This window comes from Talpa occidentalis, unplaced genomic scaffold, assembly GCF_014898055.3.
Source record: "Talpa occidentalis isolate TD23 unplaced genomic scaffold, MPIMG_talOcc4v2.1 talOcc4.13, whole genome shotgun sequence".
In the NCBI taxonomy this organism is placed as follows: Eukaryota; Metazoa; Chordata; class Mammalia; order Eulipotyphla; family Talpidae; genus Talpa; species Talpa occidentalis.
The window spans coordinates 66,336,395-66,351,551 of NW_023601322.1; the positions used below are offsets into that span (position 1 = coordinate 66,336,395).

The 15,157-nt window shown below is 41.6% G+C and overlaps 1 long non-coding RNA gene across 2 annotated transcripts in view; it reads right to left on the reverse strand.

The window, feature by feature from the left end:
* Positions 1-15,157, reverse strand: part of LOC129145621 (uncharacterized) — a 57,679-nt gene that overhangs the window by 10,067 nt on the left and 32,455 nt on the right. Inside the window, exon 3 of one of the 2 annotated variants that reach the window (XR_008551424.1) lies at positions 6,766-6,956. The exons of the other annotated variant lie outside the window; for it this stretch is intronic. This is a non-coding gene — a long non-coding RNA (uncharacterized LOC129145621). Of the gene's footprint in view, positions 1-6,765; positions 6,957-15,157 lie in introns of those variants that run through there. 2 annotated transcript variants of the gene reach the window in all.

Consider the following 15,157-nt stretch of genomic DNA (forward strand, 5'->3'; position numbering starts at 1 on the left):
TCCTAGGTATTTACCCAAAGGACACAGAAACATCAATTCCAAAGAGCACCTGCACTCCTATGTTTATAGCAGCACTGTTTACAATAGCTAAGCTTTGGAAACAACCCAAATGCCCAAAAATAGATGACTGGATCAAGAAGATGTGGTACATATATACCATGGAATATTACTCAGCATTCAAAAAAGATAAACACATGCAATTTGCAGCAACATGGATGGCACTGGAAGGGATCATGCTCAGCGAAATAAGCCAAAAAGAAAAAGAAAAATACCGGATGGTCTCACTCATAGCAGGAATCTAGAAAACTTAAATAAGGGACCAGGAAAATGAATATAAGAAAGTGAAAATCAAAATCAACAAAAAAACTATGAACCAGAGACACTTTTTGGGGGGTGGGGGGCGGGAGGGGAAGGATTGGGGTCAGAATGGGGCGTTTGCAATTGTATGGGGGAATATAAAAATAAAATTTAATATTTAAAAAAAAAAAAAAAAAAGAAGAAAGAAAATGGAAGCCCACTTAATATTGCTATTTAAAGCACTCTGTCTTTAGCCAGACAACGCTGGTGGCAGATACTGGGCTCAGTGCAAGGAGCATCTTCATGCATGGGACAGCCATGTACTCTGCCTGATCCAGTGAAGAAAAACTGCAGGGAGGTCCACAAAGACCCGATTTGGGAACAGGCCTCTTTAACCCACACTAGTTAAACCTGGGAGATGTGCCACAGCAGAGGTGATATGTTCCTTCTGTGAGTGCCTGAAACATCCCTCAGTCACAACTGCAAGCAGCAATGGCTGATGTGCCAGTAGCTTAGCTGCCTCTTTTGTATCACTTGGTAATCAGTTCAGACATCGTCTCCTCCATCTCCTCCTCAAAGGGGGCCACCTGCGGCCTCACAAAGACCTTGAAATGAAATCACTTTTGGTCTGAGGCTCCACAGCTCAGCCTGGACTGGCCAGGCTGACATGATGACACACCCAAGTTCTGTTTCTCTCCCAGCCACAGAAACTAAAGGTGAGGGGTGGCAGGGCCACCACCTGAAAGGATGGTAGTGGTCCTTTTGATTAGTTAGTACTCAGTCTTTCTCTGGTTTTTGCTCCAACTTCGGTGAAATGATTGTGATTTTCACCCTGTCCCAGAATAAACAGCACTGTGACTTTATGTTTCCTGGTGTTCGTTGCTAATTTCATGCACCGTCAGGTTTCATGTTTTCTCATGTTTCCATTAGACCCTGTTTTTCCTGATTTGATGTGGGAACATTGCAGGCAGCACACTGTGATGCTGGTGGGGAAAACTTATCCCAAGGCCACCCCCACACACATGAAGCTTGCTCTCTAAACCGCTAAGCTCACACCCAGGGCAGTCACGTTGCCCTAGTCACAGCTCAGCCTGAAACGGCCTCTGGTTCTTCTCAACAGCAATCCAGGCAGCCAGCACCAACTGAATATCATTGACACTATTTGACAAGCCTGCTTGATTTATTATAATAATTGAAAATGAAAATCTGTTCCCCAAACTGGATTCAGTTACACTGTTGCTCAGATTGCATGTCTTATGCTTATGGGGTGTTGCACGAATTTTCCCAACACCAAGTCTCTAAGGTAAGACTTCTCCTTTGTTCCTTACTTCCTTGTCCTTTTAAGGAGAGAGGAAATCTCTCTGAAACCATCTTTAAAAAATAAGTGTAATTTTTTTAAGCATGGAACAGTACAGAGAAAAAACCATTTACTGGCCCTTGTTCTCATTGCCTAGATCATTCCTGTTGATGTTAGATAGTAATAAAGCTGGAATAGTAATTACATGTATAAGGTTTGATATTTTAAACATTAAAATATAAAATAACAAGGGTCTTCCTTGGTGGCCTAGGGGTTGTCTCAGCGCTATCACCACTGTAGCCTGAGTTCGATCCCTGGCCAGGGAGCAACCCACATGACACAGCAGACCTCTCATTTCGCCCCCTGATCTGCATCTCTGGCCTACATCCCAGTTCTTCTACGCATATATAAATATTTTTAAAAATACATAACAAGTGATTACTCCTGTTCCTGCCCTTTCTAATGGTAACAACTATTACTTATGTTTCTTTTTTAATGGATCCTTACAGAAAAAGGATATCTTTATTTACATTCTTTTTAAATTTACCAAAAATAGGGAAAGGGATTATGTTCCTCACCTTTTTTTTTCTTCTTACTAAATAATATATCTTGGCATTCTTCCTAATCCACCTCATTCATTTTATCACCATTCTAACACATGGATATGTCATCATTTATTCAATCAGCACCCAATTAAGGGAAAAACATATTCTAAAGGACTTGATGAGCCCCTACACAGTAAATACACTATTCATCAATAAGAGAGGAGGGACCCTATTTCATTCATTCATTCAAAAACCTCAGCTTTAAAGATATTCAGCTTGGTTCACAACATCTGGCAAATACAACCACAAAGCAAAGCGTCAGCAGAGCTCGAGGTGTGGGGGGTGGTATGAAAAAGTCATTTGCAGTGCACCAGAATGAAGATCACATGAAATGATTGTAGGCGGTAAACACTGAGAATCCTCAGGCATGTGACAGGGCCAGGAGATATCATCCTGGGTGATATCAGGGTAGCATTGCTTTGCACATAGACTTCATATTAACAATGTTTCAAAAAGGTTACAGCACTGAAAATGGCCTATTTTATTCATAAGGGTATATTCATTACAGCTGCTGAATGTACTGAGTCAACATGTTTTCCTATCACTAAAGGAAAAAATATACTAAACTACATATTAAATATATTTGTATGTACATGTACGCATTGGAGTGTGTGTGTATATGTATATGTGTGTGGTGTGAATGTGTGTGTGTGGGTGTATATATATGTGTGGGAATGTGTGTGTGTATTTGTTTAATTGCTGTGTCCAATTCTAATTCTGCCAGGGAACTGGAGTGATCAGTTCAGGTAAAATTGAAACCCACCTTATTGTCCCCTTTGTCATCTCACTTACCCACTCTAAGCCTATAAAATGGAGATAATAATGCCTACATCCACTCATATATGTAAACATGCCTCTAATATGTTAATCTGCAAAGACAGATGTCTGGAAAGATTTTTTTTAAGATTTAATTATTTACGCATACAAGAACTGGGGTACAGGCCAGAGATGCAGGGTGGGGGTGGGTTGAGGGGATTCACCAGAGACTAAGTGGGGAGCAGTACAGGCAGATCTACTGAAATACAGTGCTGAGGGGAGCAGTGGGCGAGACAGGAGAGTCTGCTGCACCATGTGGGTTAGCTCCTCAGTGCTGGGGATAGAACTAGTGCTGCAGTAGCTGTGGACAGCTTTGTAGTGCTGTGTCTTAACCTTTTGCACCACCAGGGAGGTCCGGAAAGATTTTTACCAAAATGGTAACCTTGGTTTTCTCTGGGATGGGATTTTTGGAGACTTTTGTAGTCCTTTTTTACACTGCTTAGGTTTATTTGTTTGGGGAATTAAAAAAAAAAAAAAACTTTTACAATAATTAGGAATGACTTCTCCAAAAATATAAAGCCATTTTCAAAGTGAGATGATGCATATAAAGGAACTCATACACAGTAAGTGCTCAATTAGTGATGTTATTACAATGAAAAGCTATCATAAGGGCCTCCCCAGTGGCGCAGCGGTTGAGTGCTGGGTTGCGAAGCTGCCCGCAGCCTCTGAGGCGCCGGTTCGATCCCCGGCTGCTCCCCGGACACTGGAGGCGGGTCCCACATGGCGCGCAGACCCCTCCTGCCGCCCGCTGCTCCCCTCAGCAGTGTACTTCGGTCCTTCTGCCTGCTCTGCTCCCCGCTCTGGCTCTGGTGAATTCTCTCACCCTCCCGCGCTTCTGACTGTACCCAGTGCATGTATAAACAAACAAACAAAAACAAAACAAAACAAAAAAACCCAAAAACCATGGCTCTATTAAAAAAAAAAAAAAAGAAAGAAAAGCTATCATGAAAAGATGGCCTGTTTGATTATAGAAAATCACCATTTAAGATCTACCAAGCCCAGTCCAGAAGATTATGGGCTTTGGAATCAGACAGCTCTGAGTTTAAATCCCAGTTCCACATCTTTTTCCACCTCTCCCCCCAATTATTTGAATGAAACACTTTACCACTTAAAACCTTAGTTCCGGGCATCCCCTGTGGCACAGCAGTTGAGCGCTGGGCTGCGAAGCTGCCTGCAGCCTCTGCAGAGCCAGTTCGATCCCCAGCCCGCCATAGAGGGTCCCACATGGAGCGCAGACCTCTCCTGCCACCCGCTGCTCCCCTCAGCAGTGTATTTCGCCAGTCTGCCTGTTCTGTTCCCTGCTCTGGCTCTGGTGAATTCTCTCACCCTCCCACGCTTCTGACTACCCAGTACTTGTATAAATAAATAAATAAATCTTTAAAAAAAAAAAAAAAAACAAAACCAAAAACCTTAGTTTCCTCTATCTGTAACCCTAGTTTGCCCTTATCCAATCACCCAAAAGCTACATAAACTTCAGAGGTTTGGAGTGCACCGAATGCCCAGAGTACTTTGTCAGTTACTCTCTAGGACCCTGGTTACAACAACAGAACCTAATCATGGTAAACACTGTTTGTTTTATAAAATAAAATCTATTTTCCCCTTTCTTTTTACCAACAAAATTTGTATTTTAAGCAGGGCAGTAATGTGCCCAATTAAAAACTCTCACCAGACTTCCATGCACTTAGGGATGACTATACAACCCAGTTTGACCACTGAATAAGCAGTATTCAAGAGACTTCCAAGAAAATTGCTATATCCCTGATCAGAAGGGGGATCTTCAACTGAAATAAAGTCTTCACTCTTAGTTCTTCCCCCATCCCTGCTGGAAGCAAGAAAATACACTCAGAGGGAATGTATCCATTTTCATGACTATGAGTGTAAGAGGTACCCACCAAGAATGACAGAGCAGAAAAGCAGAAGAAACCAGGTCCATGGGGACTTAATGGAGATGCCATAAAAATCCTGGAACACATACCCTAGACCTTATGTTACATGAGGAAAATAAATCTTTGGCAAATTAAGCCACTGTTGTCAGGATTCAGTTATATGCAGCCCAATGCAATCCCAAGTGAATACACTGTCTTATAGGGTAAGATTATGTTTGCCAAGCACTTAGCCCTGTTCCTGGAACATAGCATAACTTAATAAATAAATATTTTTTGATGCGTTCCAATTTTCATCCAAGTAAGAAGGAATCAGGAATTGGAAATCTACCACAGAACAAGGACTATAATAGATGTTAGAAACTTTATTTATTCATTTACTTGTAAAGTTCTTATACTCATACCCAACACACAAGAAGCACTTTATAAATATTTAATAAATAAGTATAATCCTAACAAATGCTTACCGAATGGCTACAATGTGCCAGGAGCTATGCTAGATGCTGGGAATGTGGCAGTGAACAAGCCAATGTTCCTACTTTCATTTTAGAAAGATAGATAATGAACAATAAGAAAAATAAATGAGCAAACAAGAAACTGTCAGGAAAATAAAAGAGGATTGTGTGATAGAGACACAAGAGTCCCCTGGGTGGGGTAGCATTCTGGAGGGAGTGACACGAGAGGTTAAGAGCTAATCCATACAAGGAGAAACTCTGCAAAGGTGTGGAGGAAAGACACTGCAGGCAAAGGGGGCTTGTCAAAGGTCTTAAGATAGTTACAAGTTGGGTGTACAAAAGAGATTTCCTGAAAGTACCCAAGGTTTGCAGTTACCACCCCAGAAAGGAAAGCATATTCTGAGGAAGCTCACACTTTATGAAACCAGAAACACAATTTGGAGACTCTTCTTTAAGATAAAGAATACAAAAGTGCAAATGCAAAATGGCACTTTGAAAGAGAACTCTGCAATTGAGTGGCTCTGAGGCTTAAGATTTATGAACTTTATGGAAAATCTACTCCTGTTAGATCTGAGGTGATAAAGAAAAATAGATTTGGCATGTCACTTATTCAGACCTTTGGCAGTCAGAAATCCACTGGAGTTAGATGGAGGGAACAGCACTGACATTTCTGATAAGGATCCAGGACATCTCACAGGATCCAAGGATGAGAAAAAGGCTGGGCCAAATATGTATTGCTATCAGAGACTCAAACACCAGCAGCCTCTCACACTTCATTTACCTATGTGAACTTGCCATGTGCTTCATTATTATCTCTCTCTTCACAGCTAAGCTCATCTACTTTTCTTTCTCTTCACTGAAGTAACATTATAACATCATATAAACATCAAATATTCATAGTGGAGAATCAACAGTTAAGCTCACCACTAAAGGGTCACTTCTCTGACCCACAGAGCGGACCCATAGAGCAGAAAATCACAGTCACCATGTTACATGTTAAAGCTCCCACCACCAGTTTCTAGTCTAGCTTTTCAGGGAAGCATTCTGATTGACATACTTGAGTCAGGAGTCCATCTTTGGGTTAAAGAACAGCACCATGGCAACTAGAAGGTCACTCAACCCTAAGATCAGAACAAAGGCAGTCACCTCAAAGGAGAAAGGATTGTGAGTTGGGGAGCAAACCTGAGAGATATCTGATTCGCCTGTTGTTCTCTGACTGTAGAGCAGCACTGGCCCACAGAAATAAATGCAAGGCAGGTAGGTATGGGAGCCACATGTTATTTACAATTATTAACTGACATATTAAAGAAGTACAAAGAAACAGATGAGATTAACTTTAACACTATTTAACCCAATATATCCAAAATATCATTTTAATATAGATGCAATAAAAAAATATTGTTAATCTCTTTTATTACATACTGATTCTTTGAAATCCAGGGTGTCTTTTATGCTTATAAATGTCTCCATTTGGACTAGCGACATTTCAAGTGCTTGGCAGCCATGTGTGACTAGTGACTACCACAGCGGACATGCAGGTCTATGTTTCTTGGCTGAGATCTGGTTGATACTGTTGCTCGTGTTCGTCACAGCAGGCCCAAGTCTGCAGGGATTAAACACAACATTCTGTTGCCTGATGCAGTCGTCATTATCATGCGTCTGCTCTTGGGCTCAGATAAATGTGCAGGATTAATCATCCCTGGCTTTCAGAGTGCACACAGCACAAGCACATTTGCTGCCAAATTGCAATTACAGAGTTCTTCCTTTGATGGATTCAGAGTTAATGTCTTTGCATTTCCTTTATTCCAGAAATGAAATTAAAGCCACGCAGACACACACACACACACACAAGGCTCACAGAAACCTGCAGCTCCATCAGCAAATCGTTCAGCCTTGGTAGGAAGGTCATTAGATTGGTTTTATATAGAGCCCATAAAGCATCATGGAAACAGATAAATGTCAAAATACTGGTTGCTCAGCTGCACTTCAGCTCAGCCTCCCAGAGGTAATAAATGCATCTCTCCAAAGTGTGTCTGCTTTCTCTTCAATTTGCTACATCCAGGTAAGTAAGTTCTGAAGCCTACTCCTTTTTCATAACATGTCTATTTCCCTCCCAAATTTTAGCTAACACAAATGTATACAGAACTACTCTCACTTTGAGAACCTGGTTTCCATTCTGTGCATAGATACTTCAGGCGATGTCTTTGATGAAAAGACTAGACGTGACTAGCTTAGATATCTGTCTGAAGGCAATCTCTAACACTTGTCTAATAACTTGACAGCTATTCTACATCAAGCTCTTATTATGTGCCAGGCAACATGTTAAGTGCTTACAGGTATGTTATTTTAATTTTTGCAACAACACTATAGTTAAGTACAATTATTAACATCCCCACTTTACAGGGGAGGAAACTGAGTTTTGAGAAAGGTTAAGTGGCTTGCCTAAAGTCACACAGCAACTAAGCAATAAACCCAAGTTTTGAACCCAAATTGCTGGATTCCAAAATTTAGTTGCTGAGGTCTGCACAGCAATTTGGGACTATTTCTGAAATAGAAGACCATCAAGTTTCATTCCCAGGGCCAGCACTTTCCCCAAGGGCTTCTTAAGGCAAGGAGTCTAAAGGATAGTAGGAATGAGTGGGCAGGACAGGATGGCATCAAAATAGAGCTTTTTTTTTTTAAGATTTATTTATTTATGCACACAAGAGCTGGGGTACAGGCCAGAGGTGGGGGTGGTGGTGGTGGTGAGAGGATTCACCAGAGACAGATTGGGGAACAGAACAGGCAGACTGACCAAAGTACACTGCTGAGGGGAGCAGCAGGCGAGTCAGGAAAGGTCTGCTGCACCATGTGGGCTGCTCCCTGGCTGGCCGGGAATCGAATTCGTGCTGCAGTAGCTGCGGATAGCTTCATAGGTTGCAGCTTAACCCTTGTACCACCAGGAAGGCCCTTTTTTTATTTTTTATTTTTGTTAATTTTTTTAATTTTTTACATCATTGTTCATTTTTAAACAATATTTGCTTCCCCCACCCTCATGGGTATAGTCCCCATAGAGTTTCTTTCACCAATGCACACATGCACCATCACCTCAGTCCCCTGTGCTCTTCCTTCCCTCCCTCTGATCCCTCCCCCTCCTCCTCCCCTGCAGTATGTCTCTGATTTATAATTGTCTGTTTTTGCTTGTTGTGTTTTGTAGTGTTATTATTTTTTACACTGATGTCTTATTTGGTTCCCTTATATTCCTGCTATAAGTGAAACCATCCGATATTTTTCTTTTTCCTTTTGGATTATTTCACTGAGCATAAATCCTTCTAGTTCCATCCACATTGCTGAGAATGGTATGGGTTTATCTTTTTTGATTGCTGAGTAATATTCCATTGTGTATATATGCCACATCTTCTTGATCCAGTCATCTATTTTTGGGCATTTGAGTTGTTTCCAGCTTTTACCTATTGTAAATAGTGCTGCAGTAAACATAGGTGTACAGGTGTTCTTTGGAATCAATGTTTTTGTGTCCTTTGGGTAGCTCCCTAGTAGTGGAATTGCTGGGTCGTATGGGAGCTCCATTTTCAGTAGAATGAGGAACCTAAAATGGAGCTCCTCTTATGAAGAAAAAAATAAAGACAGATTTGCAAATGCCTGGGGAAGGGGCAGTTGATGAATCCCGACATAGAGGGGCTGAACTTTAGTTGGCTGTCATTGCAATCCAGCTATGACCTTCCTCGCAACCCTGAACAAGCCACCTGGCTTGCAATAATGTAAAGATAATGACTCTGCCAGGCCTCCCTGAGGGCCTATTTGGATTAAGTAGTTAATGGTTATATACTAGTTTGAATAGGCAAAAGCCCAATAAAATCTTTACCTAGTCTTCTTAGCACAGAACTGAGCCCCTATGATAAATGTTAAAGGAAGATCAAGCCTCTTCCTTCCTTTATTTATTTAAATTTTATTTGTGCCCTAATTGAGCATTTGTCAGTACCAGACCAAACAAAAAAATCATAGCATGCTCACATTAATAAGTCAGTTTGACTCTGAGAGACAACATCAGTAAAGTTCTTAGAATGTGAATTTAATGTTGGTAACTTCAGGTAGAGGACAGGCATTGGACAGATATTTGTTGAACAACCAACTGCAAGAATTCAATGTTTACTCAAGTACCAACTATGTGCCAGACAGTGGATGACAAATATTAGGCTTTAAAAAGCCACCTCTCTAATGTCAATATTTTGCCCAGTGATTGGAAATATTACCACATCACTCTAAATGTGTATTTCTCCATCAGAGAATGCACAACCAGCAGGAAAGCCATGGAGGGGAGAGGGCCAACTGAGCAGCTGCAGTCAGGGCAATCATGCATATCATTTCCTCTGATCCACATCGCCCATCAACTTCCCTCCTTTTTTCAATTATTTGTTAAAGAATAATATGCAAGCAAAATGATTATGTATCATAAATGTGTAGACAGATGAATTTTCACAAGCTGACGGTATGTCCCATAACCAACATCCCAATCAAGCAATGGGGCACCCTCAGAATCTCAAAACACCCTTTGTGTTATGTAAGGAATTGTGCCATATATATTTTATTTTTAATGTCTGGCTTCTTTCACTCATTTGTTTGTGAGATTTACCATTTATTTATTTAGTTTTGCTTTGTTCATTCTTCCTGTACTTTATTTACCCCATGTGTAACTGTATCATTGTACTATTGGTGGGTAGGTGAAGAGTTGTAAATTTTTAATACTAATTTGTTAAAAAAAAAAAGAAAAATATATCAAACTATCAAACACTCCAGGTTGATTGCAAACTATCTCATAGCAAAGAGAAATTGAAAATCTAAGAGTAACTCTTTTGGCAGGATGGCCCTGGAAGACAGAAAGCTTTGTTTGCCAACAACAGGCTAAATAGCAGAATTTTCAGAAGCCATTTTAATAACAAATATAAGTTGAAAGGCATGTAGAATAATTTTAAGCTTTAAAGGACCACATCTACTCAGATGCCATACAACGCAAGTAAGTAAACCCTAAAGTTGAAACTCACATCTCAATCACATAATACTCTCCCCAAGTCTCAATTTGGGAAATTGTGAAATGTGTAGGTTTCCACAGAAGTAACCAGGCAATTTTCTAGCTGTTTTCAAAAGGAGCTTGCTACTGTTAATCGTGGAATACCTTACCTCATGTGAGATAAACACAAGAGAAGCCATGCCAGGCTATAGTGTTTTCTCAAACCATAATTTATTCATTTGTTCATTCAATAAAATAAGCTGAGGGCCTACTGTATGTCAGGCACTGGTCTAGGCATCAGTGGAGCATGCACATATAAAGATCAGCTGTCCTCCCAGAATTTACACTTTAGCAACTACTTTCAATTCACCAATAGACTCCAAGGACATTTCAACTTAACAAAATCAAATAGCCTGATGGATGTGTACTCAAAATTTCTTAAATTGATCCACTCTTTCAGCAAATATTTACTAACTACTGGGCTACCCTGGAGCAATACAAATATGTATGAAAATGGGAATCATGCTGTCATGGAGCTCACTAATGGCAACTTAAAGTATCACTTAATCCTACAAGGCATTAAATGCCATGAGCAAAGCAGACAGAATGCTGGGGTACATGAATTAGAAGTTAAAGACTGAGTTAAAGGCTGAGTGTGATTTGCACACTCATTGCAAAATAAGAGGAAGGTGAAAGACAGTCTGTGATGGATGAAAAGTAACATCACATTTTCTAATACATATGTTGGCAAAACAAGGTTGTGAACTGAATGCTTGTGTCTCTTCAAAATTCCTATGCTGAAGCGCTAACCTCCAATGAGATGGCATTTGGAGGAAGTGCCTTTGCGAAAAAATTAGGAGATAAGGATGGAGCTCTCATGGCAGGATTAGAATCTTTGCAGAAGAGTTAGGAGGGAGAGGATCTCTCTGCCATGTAAGAGTAAGAAAGCACAATCTATAAAACCAAAAAGAGGGGACCTCCCTGGTGGTGCAAGGGATTAAGACGCAGACTATGAAGCTATCCGCAGCCACTGCAGCATGAGTCTGATCCCTGGCCAGGGAGCTGACCCACAAGGCTCAGCAGACCTCTTCTGACTTGCCCACTGCTCCCCTCAGCAGTATATTTCAGTCAGTCTGCCTGTTCTGCTCCCCACTCTGTCTCTGGTAAATCCTCTCACCCCCCTCCCCCCGCACCTCTGGCCTGTACCCAAGTTCTTGTGTGCATAAATAAATAAATCTTAAAAAAAAAAAAAAAAAAAAGAGGGCCCTCCGAAGAACTCGACCATGCTGGTATCTTGATCTTGAACTTACAGCCTCCATAATGTGAGAAATAAATGTTTCTGGTTTAAGCCACCTTGTTACAGCAGCATGAACTAAGATGAAAACAGAATTTAACCTTGTTCTAAAACTTCACACAAATGAAGTTTAGAGCAGCTATTATTCTCAATTCAACTGAACACTCAAGGTCAACCTGCAACGAAAAAAGTCAAGAGAGTGGAAAATTGGATTCATCTCACATGCCTGCTACAGAACTGGCTGCTGTAAGTATTGTGTTGGAAACAATTCTGAGGCTTTATTCAGGTTCAGCAGGAAAGGGCCTGTGATTGATTAGTTATGTCTGCTACAGATAGAGGATTCACATGTGGTTGAATCCATTCCTGGATTAAGGTCAGATATCTGAATTGCTAGTAAGGAATGCTCTGTCACAGAGGTTTTTAAACTGTTTTAACAACAGAACTCTTTATCCAAATATAAAGTTACTCATCATTACAACAGTTTAGAGAGTGGAGCTGCCCGCAAAGTGCGATGTAACAGGAAATGAGAGGTCCAGAGATCCACCCACTTGCCCTCCTCCTCTCTCCCATCATAGTAGCACCCAAAGCTTACAAGTTGAAACTCACTGCTTTATGAGACTTGTTTTCAGTGCTATAAGGAGAGCATTTATTATTCTGTTCATTTATACTGAATAACATGATAATCAACATTTTACAGATAGGATGATGATCAGCATTTTATAGACGCAGAAACAGATGTAAGCGGTTCAGAGATAAGCGCGAGGCTCACAATAGGAGTTTAGTGATGAAGTAAAGACCAAGAAGGCCACCAGCCCCATAACCCCAAATCTGCATCTTCATTATAATACATCATAGGCTGAACACCAGGAACTTTCAAAGAAGAGAGTTGAGCTGGGCTGTAATAAATGCCAGGAAAAAGGGAACAACCCTCCCCTTCTGTCTGAAATTCTGCCTCTCTCTGTCTTTACCATCATTTCCACAACACCCTCGGTCAATGACACTTTAGAGGTCTACAATCCTGAGAGACTCCATGCAGGACTCAAGTTTCCTTCTCACTTCATATGACTTGTAGGAGCTGTGGCAACCCGCCCATGCCCCCTCCTCCTCTTTCCTCAGCTATTCTAGCCCGTCATCTCTTCCTGGACTAGAGGTGGGGTGGAGTGGCAAAATGGCTGACCCAGGGTGGCCATAGTGAGTCCCTCTGTAAGGTGCTTTACAAACAACAAAGCATTTTTTTTCTTTAAGATTTATTGATTTATACAAGAACTGGGGTACACGAGGGAGATATACCCCAGATATCAACTGGGGCACGGCAATTCAGATATCTGACCTTAATGCAGGAATGGATTCAACCACATGTGAATCCTCTATCTGTAGCAGACATTACTAATCAATCACAGGCCCTTTCCTGATAAACCTGGGGTACAGGCCAGGGGCACGGCAGGGTGAGAGTAATCACCAGAGACAGAGTGGGGAGCAGAACAGGCAGACAGACCAAAAACACTGCTGAGGGGAGCAGTGGGCAAGACAGGAGAGGTCTGCCGCTCCATGTGGGTATCTCCCTGGTCAGCCAGGAATCGAACCCGCACTGTAGAGGCTGTGGACAGCTTCACAGCTCTGCGCTTAATCCACTGTGCCACTGGGGAGGCCCAACAAAGCACTTTTTATTATCCGACTGTGCCCATCCTGCTTATCATCACCACCATCACTTCTAGTGTGGACCACGACAGCAGCCTCCTCTTCCACCTCTTCTCCCTCACCCACTGACCTCACCACCATTGCTTCTATTTTCCACACTGTAGGCTGAGAGATCCAATTTGGTCACTTCCCTGCTTAAAACCCTTCAACAGCTTCCCATTTTCCTCAGTACAAAGGGAGAGCCAATGTACTTTTAAAAAAGTGTGTGTGGGCCTCCCCGGTGGCGCAGTGGTTGAGCGCTGGGTTGCGAAGCTGCCCGCAGCCTCTGCAGCGCTGGTTCAATCCCCGGCTGCTCCCCAGCCACTGGAGGAGGGTCCTGCATGGCGTGCAGACCTCTCCTGCCGCCCGCTGCTCCCCTCAGCAGTGTACTTCGGTCCTTCTGCCTGCTCTGCTCCCCGCTCTGGCTCTGGTGAATTCTCTCACCCTCCCGCGCTTCTGACTGTACCCAGTGCTTGTATAAATAAATAAATAAATAAATCTTTGGGAAAAAAAAAATAAAAAAATAAAAAAGTGTGTGTGTATACACTTGTGCCTACACTGTCATAAAAAAGGATAATTTGTGATATTTAAACAGGAACATGACATTAGTATAGGCTCCATCAGATACACAGGAGGGTGTGTATTTTTTTAATTCATGTATATAGGTCCTGTCTTATTCTACAAAACACTGGAGTGACTGGTGTATGTTTCCTGTAACAACAGGGAGCTTTCTCAGCTACATTTTCAGAAACTTCAATCCTATGGCATGAACCAAATGCAGTATAAAATAAAAATAAATTAGTGTTTTATTGACCTGAAAACCCTGAAAGGAAACTGAAGAACAAAATGCCCACAGAGGTACTCTATCAGTGTCAAGATGATTTCTGTATCACCAATGGGCACTGTGAGTGCATTAAGGAAGCTGAGTCATAACCTAAGAAGAAGCCTGTGTCAATATCATCCTAGTAGGAACCCTGGGTCCCTAAGACAAGGGCCCTTCTCTCACCATGTCTCTCACAATTTAGAAAAAGGCACTTTCTGATTGTTTTTCCTCAGTGGCCATATATCTATATATAGTACTTATTTTAAACAAGGCGAGCACCATTTCCAAATTCTAAAGGTACAACCTTGCCTGCAATAAAGTCTCCTTACCACCCATCTTTCAGCCACCTGGCGGCCCTTTCTAGCAGCAGTTTCTGCTACTAGTTTCTAGAAATAATACGTGAATGCATAAGCCTGCACGTTCAGTTTTTATTTTCTTTTTAACGGTGCACGTCTATTCTCTGTGTCCTGTAACTTGCTTCCCCCACCTCTACCCTTGCTTTTTCACTCAACAATTTATCTTAAGGCCCAGCTTCTTTACATGCATCCATTATCAACTGTGATAGGGCTGTGTGCCTGGGATTCTTCATGGGCATGAGGGATTTAGCTAAATTGAAATTGTCTGACCTGGGGGTGGAATGTTGGGCGCCCATTTCCCCAGGCTGACCCTGGAGCTCATTATCTGAAGGATGTCAGGTCTGGGGTCCATAGGGCAGCACAGGCAGGCCTGGGGTCAATCAGTGACAGCCATCACTTGCAAGTCAATTAGAGACACTTGTTTATTTTTAGGGTTTTTATTATATAAGAAATGCATGAATATATCCTGTTGGAAATGTCAGACAACACAGTTGAAGTAAAAGCCCATCTGACTTCCCAAATCCACATCCACTGTCTACCCAGCCATTTGGGTAGACACTGTATCCCCCAGCCATTTGTTACTTTATGTGTTTTGAGTCTTTGATTTTATGGGGAAAGTTGTTTTGTTCTGCTTTCTCACATGTGATCA